Genomic DNA, 13214 nt, shown 5'->3' on the forward strand with positions numbered 1-13214 from the left:
TGTCACGGGGGTGGGCGTGGAAAGGATTTTGGCCCGATCCGCCATTTTGGGGGTCTAAGCGCAAGCGAAAAAGGAGCGAAGGCACACACAACAGCCATGGTTTGTTCTTGCTGTGTGGTCGGCTGCAATGTTCGATCGCACGACCGGCAAGAGAATAAGCTTGAAAAGGGTTTGTCTTTTCATTGTTTCCCAACCTGGAAGCAACATGAGGCAGCTCGTGTATCGATGTTACCAAACGAAGGCGTCTAGCCTGGATAGCAGCTGTGAGACGAGCTGATATCCAGTTCTCTTCCATCTCCAAATATCTGTTGGTGCTCCAGACATTTTCATTCCGGTAAGTTCTAAATATGTTCATATCACTCTTTATAGCCTATTAGTTTTATTTTCGATGCACTCTGAGCTCATAGCAAATTAGAACAAACATCCTACTGAGTGATTTTGCAGAACTACCTTCTATTTATAGAGTTGCTAATTATTTGGCATTATTGCAGCAAACCAGCCTATGAAATGGATGGCACATCATGACTGGGTTCCAGCGCTACACAAGGGACCTGCTTCAAACATACCACCATGCCAATCAGATTACTTCTTCCATGTGAGGGTGAAGAGGTGACCCTTCTGGATAAGATGGTGAAGGTTTGCTGCGTTTGTTGAACAGTGTGGTAGTAAAAGCAGGGAACAATGAAACTTGCTCCTGTTAAATATTCTTAAGTCTTGTGCTGTATAAATAGCGGTATTTTTTTCAGAAGATACAGTAAATAAAGTAATGTTAGTAGTGGGTGATATCATGTAAACCCTTCATGATTTTATGTAAACATTTTGTCATTTGTAAACTGTAAATGACATGGATTCTACACTGTAACGGATGTGATGTTCTATAAAGTGGTTTTAATAAATAAAAAAAAAGAGGCAAAAAGTAATTTGTTTCTTTATTCAACTTTTGAACAGTGGGACTCAGTCAGTACATATGCAGTAAATGCAAATTATTTACACGGCAGTGCACTACAGGCATAAATCTGGACCCCTAGATAAAACATTATAGCAGTGACAACTCCTCCACAGTAGCAGGTGGGATTTTTCTTTTTTGAGGCTCCTTTGACCTTTCATTACGGATGGTCTGTTTATGTTTTGATCAAGAGCCTTTTTTTGGGCAGCTGAAGAGGAGAAGTCTACCTTATGGCCTCTGACCTGTATCTTGGTCATATTACCCAGCAAAACCCAGTATGCAGGTTCATCTGTAACAGTCCTTGTGCCACAGATCAACACTGTTGCTTCTACATTAAACAGAAGAGAAGCGACGTGGGTGCAGGTCTCCGCGACTCCGGCCTTACAGGTGCAGTGGGCGGCTTCAACCTTCCCTGTGATGCTCACAGTGACCCGCGGCTGCAATGCTGGTTCATTCAGTCTTTGAGAGTGCAGTACCTGAAACACACACAAAGTTCATTTAAAGACAAGAACTATGAGCCAAGGCCGACATAAATGTGTTTTATCTACTTTATCATAAATGTAACAAAGTGTTTAGAAAGTTAGCACATACGTGTAATTTTTCATTTCTTTATGTGTCCATCTATAGAACGCTGCATGATATATTCTAAATCTGCCTGTTCTCTGTCAGAAACCTGCCTGCAGAAAATGAACCTAAAGTATGTAATGCAAGGATGTCATCACTTTAGAGATGGAGAAAGCATAAAGTGACAATTATGAATCACTTAATATGATAAGGAGATTCTGCAGGTCATTAATCAATGTATAAAATTAAAATAAAATGTATTTTTAGTGACACAGGATACAAATATGGAAGCAAGATGTATAATTAGAATTATTTATAATAAATATGAATAAATCATTGCAATTTCTTTAACCATAAAGAATAACTAAATCCTTCAGGACAATGTCACACACAACTCACTATGTTATCCATCTAACAGCCTCCACATGTTATCACTGTAATTTCCCCTCATGAATGAATTTATGCTGCACTAATGTGAATGTTTGCAGGGAAATCAAACGCATTTTACTCGCAGTACTCGAGCTGACTTACCTTTGTTTGGATGACGACTTGTACGCGCTGATTCCACAGATAAGGTACGAAAATATATCAGGCTACGTCAATAGCGGTTGGTCTTCAGGGTTTCTACTCCACGGCCGTGTTTCATACGGGTCCACATTTCCAATGCACGTTATTTTCTGCAAGAACCGCCGCTTCGCCTCTGGACGAAATCAGTCTCTATACAGTCCATTCTCTTTTGAGCTGCTTTTAAGCATCTTGTAATCGTCGTTCCAACACAGTGTGTTTGTTTTGATTCGTAGACCCCGAAAATGGTGCCGCGCTCCCACAATGCATTGCGGCGTGACGTCAACTCCAAAGCCCTATACATTCTAATTCCGTTGTTTTCATTCAAATTCTATTCATTTCATTCTAATTCCGTTCTTTTCATTGAAATTCCTCTGTTTTCATTCAAATGATTTTGTTTTCATTCTAATTCTACTCTTTTTATTCAAATTCTATTGTTTGTTTTAGAATTCTGTTGCTTTCATTCAAACTCTGTTCTATAGGGCTTTGGAGCGTGATGTCACGGGGGTGGGCGTGGAAAGGATTTTGGCCCGATCCGCCATTTTGGGGGTCTAAGCGCAAGCGAAAAAGGAGCTAAGGCACACACAACAGCCATGGTTTGTTCTTGCTGTGTGGTCGGCTGCAATGTTCGATCGCACGACCGGCAAGAGAACAAGCTTGAAAAGGGTTTGTCTTTTCATTGTTTCCCAACCTGGAAGCAACATGAGGCAGCTCGTGTATCGATGTTACCAAACGAAGGCGTCTAGCCTGGATAGCAGCTGTGAGACGAGCTGATATCCAGTTCTCTTCCATCTCCAAATATCTGTTGGTGCTCCAGACATTTTCATTCCGGTAAGTTCTAAATATGTTCATATCACTCTTTATAGCCTATTAGTTTCATTTTCGATGCACTCTGAGCTCATAGCAAATTAGAACAAACATCCTACTGAGTGATTTTGCAGAACTACCTTCTATTTATAGAGTTGCTAATTATTTGGCATTATTGCAGCAAACCAGCCTATGAAATGGATGGCACATCATGACTGGGTTCCAGCGCTACACAAGGGACCTGCTTCAAACATACCACCATGCCAATCAGATTACTTCTTCCATGTGAGGGTGAAGAGGTGACCCTTCTGGATAAGATGGCTAAGGTTTGCTGCGTTTGTTGAACAGTGTGGTAGTAAAAGCAGGGAACAATGAAACTTGCTCCTGTTAAATATTCTTAAGTCTTGTGCTGTATAAATAGCGGTATTTTTTCAGAAGATACAGTAAATAAAGTAATGTTAGTAGTGGGTGATATCATGTAAACCCTTCATGATTTTATGTAAACATTTTGTCATTTGTAAACTGTAAATGACATGGATTCTACACTGTAACGGATGTGATGTTCTATAAAGTGGTTTTAATAAATAAAAAAAAAGAGGCAAAAAGTAGTTTGTTTCTTTATTCAACTTTTGAACAGTGGGACTCAGTCAGTACATATTCAGTAAATGCTAATTATTTACACGGCAGTGCACTACAGGCATAAATCTGGACCCCTAGATAAAACATTATAGCAGTGATCAAAGGAGCTTGCAAAGAAAAGCGTCTGGACTTCTTTAAGTTTACTTGAAGACGTTTCACCTCTCATCCGAGAAGCTTCTTCAGTTCTAAGGTCAAATGGTGGAGAGTCCCAGATATAAACCTAGTGGGAGTATCCCCCCACAGAGGGACAAAAGGACCCCCTGATGATCCTCTAATCGCCTGAGCCAAGGTGTGAAACTGGGTGTGGGACCCAGGGGATGCCATACCCTGCATCTACGGACTTCCTAAAATCCACAAGGAAGCTGTCCCACTCAGACCCATAGTCAGTAGCATAAACTCAGCCACTTATAACATTGCTAAACACCTTGCTACCATCCTTGCTCCTCTTGTGGGGAACACCCCACACCACATCAAGAACTCCACCGACTTCACCGACAAGGTCCAGAAACTTACCCTGGATCCAGATGAAACCATGGTGTCCTTTGATGTAGTCTCTCTCTTCACTTGCATACCCACCACGGAGGCCGTGGAGACTGTCAGAAAACGACTACAAGAAGACAGCTCCTTGGAGGACAGGACCAACTTCACACCCGATCAGATTTGCACACTGTTAGACCTCTGCCTCACCACTACATATTTCAAATACAACGAAGGCTTTTACAGACAAAAACATGGCTGTGCCATGGGCTCCCCCGTGTCACCTATTGTAGCCAACCTTTACATGGAGGAAGTGGAAAGGAAGGCTCTTGGCTCTTTCAAAGGAAGAGTACCCAGCCACTGGTACAGATATGTGGACGACACCTGGGTCAAAATCAAGACACAAGAAGTGGAATCCTTCACTGCGCACATTAACGCTGTGGATAAAAACAGCAAGTTCACCAGGGAAGACACAAAGGACAACTGTTTGCCTTTCCTGGACTGCGCTGTGCACATTGAAGAGAACGGCAAACTCAACATCGAAGTTTACCGGAAGCCCACACACACGGACCAGTACCTCCTCTTTGACTCCCATCACCCTTTGGAACACAAACTTGGAGTAATTAGGACCCTACACCACCGGGCAGAACATGTTCCCTCTAAGCCTGAAGGAAAAAAAGAAGGAACACACACATGTAAAGGAAGCACTCAAAACGTGCGGCTATCCTAAATGGGCGTTCTTAAAGTCAGCAAAGAGGCACAGAAAAGAAGACCAGACACCAACGAGGGAGGATAAGAAGGACAGACGCAACAACATTGTCATCCCCTATGTAGCCGGTGTATCAGAAAAACTTAGGAGAGTTTTCTCCAAGCATGACATCCCAGTGCATTTCAGACCCAGCAACACGCTCAGACAAAAACTGGTTCACCCGAAAGACAATACGCCAAAACACAGACTTAACAATGTGGTGTATGCTGTACAGTGCAGCGAGGAATGCCCAGACCTCTACATTGGAGAGACCAAACAGCCACTTCACAAGCGCATGGCACAACACAGAAGAGCCACCTCCACAGGACAAGACTCAGCAGTCCATCTGCATCTTAAGGATAAAGGACACTCTTTCGAGGATGCCAATGTTCACATTTTGGACAGAGAGGACAGATGGTTTGAAAGAGGAGTGAAAGAAGCCATCTATGTCCACTGTGAGCGACCATCTTTGAACAGAGGCGGGGGTTTACGACACCAACTCTCTGCCATCTATAATCCAGTTTTGAGATCCCTTCCCAGACGCCTTAACGCCCACTCACATCCTGGGCCATCTGACCTCAGGAATTCGCATGATAAGGTGGGGCCAGGTTTCACAATGAACACACCCGAAACTCTGGCTGATTGGGACCCACACCCAGTTTCACACCTTGGCTCAGGCGATTAGAGGATCATCAGGGGGTCCTTTTGTCCCTCTGTGGGGGGATACTCCCACTAGGTTTATATCTGGGACTCTCCACCATTTGACCTTAGAACTGAAGAAGCTTCTCGGATGAGAGGTGAAACGTCTTCAAGTAAACTTAAAGAAGTCCAGACGCTTTTCTTTGCAAGCTCCTTTGACTACGATGACCTGGATGACTGAGAACCTTCACAGACATTATAGCAGTGACAACTCCTCCACAGTAGCAGGTGGGATTTTTCTTTTTTGAGGCTCCTTTGACCTTTCATTACGGGTGGTCTGTTTATGTTTTGATCAAGAGCCTTTTTTTGGGCAGCTGAAGAGGAGAAGTCTACCTTATGGCCTCTGACCTGTATCTTGGTCATATTACCCAGCAAAACCCAGTATGCAGGTTCATCTGTAACAGTCCTTGTGCCACAGATCAACACTGTTGCTTCTACATTAAACAGAAGAGAAGCGACGTGGGTGCAGGTCTCCGCGACTCCGGCCTTACAGGTGCAGTGGGCGGCTTCAACCTTCCCTGTGATGCTCACAGTGACCCGTGGCTGCAATGCTGGTTCATTCAGTCTTTGAGAGTGCAGTACCTGAAACACACACAAAGTTCATTTAAAGACAAGAACTATGAGCCAAGGCCGACATAAATGTGTTTTATCTACTTTATCATAAATGTAACAAAGTGTTTAGAAAGTTAGCACATACATGTAATTTTTCATTTCTTTATGTGTCCATCTATAGAACGCTGCATGATATATTCTAAATCTGCCTGTTCTCTGTCAGAAACCTGCCTGCAGAAAATGAACCTAAAGTATGTAATGCAAAGGATGTCATCACTTTAGAGATGGAGAAAGCATAAAGTGACAATTATGAATCACTTAATATGATAAGGAGATTCTGCAGGTCATTAATCAATGTATAAAATTAAAATAAAATGTATTTTTAGTGACACAGGATACAAATATGGAAGCAAGATGTATAATTAGAATTATTTATAATAAATATGAATAAATCATTGCAATTTCTTTAACCATAAAGAATAACTAAATCCTTCAGGACAATGTCACACACAACTCACTATGTTATCCATCTAACAGCCTCCACATGTTATCACTGTAATTTCCCCTCATGAATGAATTTATGCTGCACTAATGTGAATGTTTGCAGGGAAATCAAACGCATTTTACTCGCAGTGCTCGAGCTGACTTACCTTTGTTTGGATGACGACTTGTACGCGCTGATTCCACAGATAAGGTACGAAAATATATCAGGCTACGTCAATAGCGGTTGGTCTTCAGGGTTTCTACTCCACGGCCGTGTTTCATACGGGTCCACATTTCCAATGCACGTTATTTTCTGCAAGAACCGCCGCTTCGCCTCTGGACGAAATCGGTCTCTATACAGTCCATTCTCTTTTGAGCTGCTTTTAAGCATCTTGTAATCGTCGTTCCAACACAGTGTGTTTGTTTTGATTCGTAGACCCCGAAAATGGTGCCGCGCTCCCACAATGCATTGCGGCGTGACGTCAACTCCAAAGCCCTATACATTCTAATTCCGTTGTTTTCATTCAAATTCTATTCATTTCATTCAAATTCTGTTCATTTCATTCTAATTCTGTTGTTTTCATTCAAATTTCATTGTTTTGATTCAAATTCTGTTCTGTTCATTCAAATTCTGTTGTTTGTTTTCAAATTCCGTTGTTTTCATTCAAATTCTATTCATTTCATTCTAATTCCGTTCTTTTCATTGAAATTCCTCTGTTTTCATTCAAATGATTTTGTTTTCATTCTAATTCTACTCTTTTTATTCAAATTCTATTGTTTGTTTTAGAATTCTGTTGCTTTCATTCAAACTCTGTTCTATAGGGCTTTGGAGCGTGATGTCACGGGGGTGGGCGTGGAAAGGATTTTGGCCCGATCCGCCATTTTGGGGGTCTAAGCGCAAGCGAAAAAGGAGCGAAGGCACACACAACAGCCATGGTTTGTTCTTGCTGTGTGGTCGGCTGCAATGTTCGATCGCACGACCGGCAAGAGAATAAGCTTGAAAAGGGTTTGTCTTTTCATTGTTTCCCAACCTGGAAGCAACATGAGGCAGCTCGTGTATCGATGTTACCAAACGAAGGCGTCTAGCCTGGATAGCAGCTGTGAGACGAGCTGATATCCAGTTCTCTTCCATCTCCAAATATCTGTTGGTGCTCCAGACATTTTCATTCCGGTAAGTTCTTAATATGTTCATATCACTCTTTATAGCCTATTAGTTTTATTTTCGATGCACTCTGAGCTCATAGCAAATTAGAACAAACATCCTACTGAGTGATTTTGCAGAACTACCTTCTATTTATAGAGTTGCTAATTATTTGGCATTATTGCAGCAAACCAGCCTATGAAATGGATGGCACATCATGACTGGGTTCCAGCGCTACACAAGGGACCTGCTTCAAACATACCACCATGCCAATCAGATTACTTCTTCCATGTGAGGGTGAAGAGGTGACCCTTCTGGATAAGATGGTGAAGGTTTGCTGCGTTTGTTGAACAGTGTGGTAGTAAAAGCAGGGAACAATGAAACTTGCTCCTGTTAAATATTCTTAAGTCTTGTGCTGTATAAATAGCGGTATTTTTTCAGAAGATACAGTAAATAAAGTAATGTTAGTAGTGGGTGATATCATGTAAACCCTTCATGATTTTATGTAAACATTTTGTCATTTGTAAACTGTAAATGACATGGATTCTACACTGTAACGGATGTGATGTTCTATAAAGTGGTTTTAATAAATAAAAAAAAAGAGGCAAAAAGTAGTTTGTTTCTTTATTCAACTTTTGAACAGTGGGACTCAGTCAGTACATATTCAGTAAATGCAAATTATTTACACGGCAGTGCACTACAGGCATAAATCTGGACCCCTAGATAAAACATTATAGCAGTGACAACTCCTCCACAGTAGCAGGTGGGATTTTTCTTTTTTGAGGCTCCTTTGACCTTTCATTACGGATGGTCTGTTTATGTTTTGATCAAGAGCCTTTTTTTGGGCAGCTGAAGAGGAGAAGTCTACCTTATGGCCTCTGACCTGTATCTTGGTCATATTACCCAGCAAAACCCAGTATGCAGGTTCATCTGTAACAGTCCTTGTGCCACAGATCAACACTGTTGCTTCTACATTAAACAGAAGAGAAGCGACGTGGGTGCAGGTCTCCGCGACTCCGGCCTTACAGGTGCAGTGGGCGGCTTCAACCTTCAATGTGATGCTCACAGTGACCCGTGGCTGCAATGCTGGTTCATTCAGTCTTTGAGAGTGCAGTACCTGAAACACACACAAAGTTCATTTAAAGACAAGAACTATGAGCCAAGGCCGACATAAATGTGTTTTATCTACTTTATCATAAATGTAACAAAGTGTTTAGAAAGTTAGCACATACGTGTAATTTTTCATTTCTTTATGTGTCCATCTATAGAACGCTGCATGATATATTCTAAATCTGCCTGTTCTCTGTCAGAAACCTGCCTGCAGAAAATGAACCTAAAGTATGTAATGCAAGGATGTCATCACTTTAGAGATGGAGAAAGCATAAAGTGACAATTATGAATCACTTAATATGATAAGGAGATTCTGCAGGTCATTAATCAATGTATAAAATTAAAATAAAATGTATTTTTAGTGACACAGGATACAAATATGGAAGCAAGATGTATAATTAGAATTATTTATAATAAATATGAATAAATCATTGCAATTTCTTTAACCATAAAGAATAACTAAATCCTTCAGGACAATGTCACACACAACTCACTATGTTATCCATCTAACAGCCTCCACATGTTATCACTGTAATTTCCCCTCATGAATGAATTTATGCTGCACTAATGTGAATGTTTGCAGGGAAATCAAACGCATTTTACTCGCAGTGCTCGAGCTGACTTACCTTTGTTTGGATGACGACTTGTACGCGCTGATTCCACAGATAAGGTACGAAAATATATCAGGCTACGTCAATAGCGGTTGGTCTTCAGGGTTTCTACTCCACGGCCGTGTTTCATACGGGTCCACATTTCCAATGCACGTTATTTTCTGCAAGAACCGCCGCTTCGCCTCTGGACGAAATCGGTCTCTATACAGTCCATTCTCTTTTGAGCTGCTTTTAAGCATCTCGTAATCGTCGTTCCAACACAGTGTGTTTGTTTTGATTTGTAGACCCCGAAAATGGTGCCGCGCTCCCACAATGCATTGCGGCGTGACGTCAACTCCAAAGCCCTATACATTCTAATTCCGTTGTTTTCATTCAAATTCTATTCATTTCATTCTAATTCTGTTGTGTTCATTCAAATTTCATTGTTTTGATTCAAATTCCGTTGTTTTCATTCAAATTCTATTCATTTCATTCTAATTCCGTTCTTTTTATTGAAATTCCTCTGTTTTCATTCAAATGATTTTGTTTTCATTCTAATTCTACTCTTTTTATTCAAATTCTATTGTTTGTTTTAGAATTCTGTTGCTTTCATTCAAACTCTGTTCTATAGGGCTTTGGAGCGTGATGTCACGGGGGTGGGCGTGGAAAGGATTTTGGCCCGATCCGCCATTTTGGGGGTCTAAGCGCAAGCGAAAAAGGAGCGAAGGCACACACAACAGCCATGGTTTGTTCTTGCTGTGTGGTCGGCTGCAATGTTCGATCGCACGACCGGCAAGAGAATAAGCTTGAAAAGGGTTTGTCTTTTCATTGTTTCCCAACCTGGAAGCAACATGAGGCAGCTCGTGTATCGATGTTACCAAACGAAGGCGTCTAGCCTGGATAGCAGCTGTGAGACGAGCTGATATCCAGTTCTCTTCCATCTCCAAATATCTGTTGGTGCTCCAGACATTTTCATTCCGGTAAGTTCTTAATATGTTCATATCACTCTTTATAGCCTATTAGTTTTATTTTCGATGCACTCTGAGCTCATAGCAAATTAGAACAAACATCCTACTGAGTGATTTTGCAGAACTACCTTCTATTTATAGAGTTGCTAATTATTTGGCATTATTGCAGCAAACCAGCCTATGAAATGGATGGCACATCATGACTGGGTTCCAGCGCTACACAAGGGACCTGCTTCAAACATACCACCATGCCAATCAGATTACTTCTTCCATGTGAGGGTGAAGAGGTGACCCTTCTGGATAAGATGGTGAAGGTTTGCTGCGTTTGTTGAACAGTGTGGTAGTAAAAGCAGGGAACAATGAAACTTGCTCCTGTTAAATATTCTTAAGTCTTGTGCTGTATAAATAGCGGTATTTTTTCAGAAGATACAGTAAATAAAGTAATGTTAGTAGTGGGTGATATCATGTAAACCCTTCATGATTTTATGTAAACATTTTGTCATTTGTAAACTGTAAATGACATGGATTCTACACTGTAACGGATGTGATGTTCTATAAAGTGGTTTTAATAGATTAAAAAAAAGAGGCAAAAAGTAGTTTGTTTCTTTATTCAACTTTTGAACAGTGGGACTCAGTCAGTACATATTCAGTAAATGCAAATTATTTACACGGCAGTGCACTACAGGCATAAATCTGGACCCCTAGATAAAACATTATAGCAGTGACAACTCCTCCACAGTAGCAGGTGGGATTTTTCTTTTTTGAGGCTCCTTTGACCTTTCATTACGGATGGTCTGTTTATGTTTTGATCAAGAGCCTTTTTTTGGGCAGCTGAAGAGGAGAAGTCTACCTTATGGCCTCTGACCTGTATCTTGGTCATATTACCCAGCAAAACCCAGTATGCAGGTTCATCTGTAACAGTCCTTGTGCCACAGATCAACACTGTTGCTTCTACATTAAACAGAAGAGAAGTGACGTGGGTGCAGGTCTCCGCGACTCCGGCCTTACAGGTGCAGTGGGCGGCTTCAACCTTCAATGTGATGCTCACAGTGACCCGTGGCTGCAATGCTGGTTCATTCAGTCTTTGAGAGTGCAGTACCTGAAACACACACAAAGTTCATTTAAAGACAAGAACTATGAGCCAAGGCCGACATAAATGTGTTTTATCTACTTTATCATAAATGTAACAAAGTGTTTAGAAAGTTAGCACATACGTGTAATTTTTCATTTCTTTATGTGTTCATCTATAGAACGCTGCATGATATATTCTAAATCTGCCTGTTCTCTGTTCAGAAACCTGCCTGCAGAAAATGAACCTAAAGTATGTAATGCAAGGATGTCATCACTTTAGAGATGGAGAAAGCATAAAGTGACAATTATGAATCACTTAATATGATAAGGAGATTCTGCAGGTCATTAATCAATGTATAAAATTAAAATAAAATGTATTTTTAGTGACACAGGATACAAATATGGAAGCAAGATGTATAATTAGAATTATTTATAATAAATATGAATAAATCATTGCAATTTCTTTAACCATAAAGAATAACTAAATCCTTCAGGACAATGTCACACACAACTCACTATGTTATCCATCTAACAGCCTCCACATGTTATCACTGTAATTTCCCCTCATGAATGAATTTATGCTGCACTAATGTGAATGTTTGCAGGGAAATCAAACGCATTTTACTCGCAGTGCTCGAGCTGACTTACCTTTGTTTGGATGACGACTTGTACGCGCTGATTCCACAGATAAGGTACGAAAATATATCAGGCTACGTCAATAGCGGTTGGTCTTCAGGGTTTCTACTCCACGGCCGTGTTTCATACGGGTCCACATTTCCAATGCACGTTATTTTCTGCAAGAACCGCCGCTTCGCCTCTGGACGAAATCGGTCTCTATACAGTCCATTCTCTTTTGAGCTGCTTTTAAGCATCTTGTAATCGTCGTTCCAACACAGTGTGTTTGTTTTGATTCGTAGACCCCGAAAATGGTGCCGCGCTCCCACAATGCATTGCGGCGTGACGTCAACTCCAAAGCCCTATACATTCTAATTCCGTTGTTTTCATTCAAATTCTATTCATTTCATTCAAATTCTATTCATTTCATTCTAATTCTGTTGTTTTCATTCAAATTTCATTGTTTTGATTCAAATTCTGTTCTGTTCATTCTATTTCCGTTGTTTTGATTCAAATTCTGTTCTGTTCATTCAAATTCCGTTGTTTGTTTTCAAATTCCGTTGTTTTCATTCAAATTCTATTCATTTCATTCTAATTCCGTTCTTTTCATTGAAATTCCTCTGTTTTCATTCAAATGATTTTGTTTTCATTCTAATTCTACTCTTTTTATTCAAATTCTATTGTTTGTTTTAGAATTCTGTTGCTTTCATTCAAACTCTGTTCTATAGGGCTTTGGAGCGTGATGTCACGGGGGTGGGCGTGGAAAGGATTTTGGCCCGATCCGCCATTTTGGGGGTCTAAGCGCAAGCGAAAAAGGAGCGAAGGCACACACAACAGCCATGGTTTGTTCTTGCTGTGTGGTCGGCTGCAATGTTCGATCGCACGACCGGCAAGAGAATAAGCTTGAAAAGGGTTTGTCTTTTCATTGTTTCCCAACCTGGAAGCAACATGAGGCAGCTCGTGTATCGATGTTACCAAACGAAGGCGTCTAGCCTGGATAGCAGCTGTGAGACGAGCTGATATCCAGTTCTCTTCCATCTCCAAATATCTGTTGGTGCTCCAGACATTTTCATTCCGGTAAGTTCTAAATATGTTCATATCACTCTTTATAGCCTATTAGTTTTATTTTCGATGCACTCTGAGCTCATAGCAAATTAGAACAAACATCCTACTGAGTGATTTTGCAGAACTACCTTCTATTTATAGAGTTGCTAATTATTTGGCATTATTGCAGCAAACC

The sequence above is a fragment of the Perissodus microlepis genome, chromosome 13 (genome assembly GCF_051167445.1).
Source record: "Perissodus microlepis isolate ML-2025 ecotype Zambia chromosome 13, ASM5116744v1, whole genome shotgun sequence".
NCBI lineage: Eukaryota > Metazoa > Chordata > Actinopteri > Cichliformes > Cichlidae > Perissodus > Perissodus microlepis.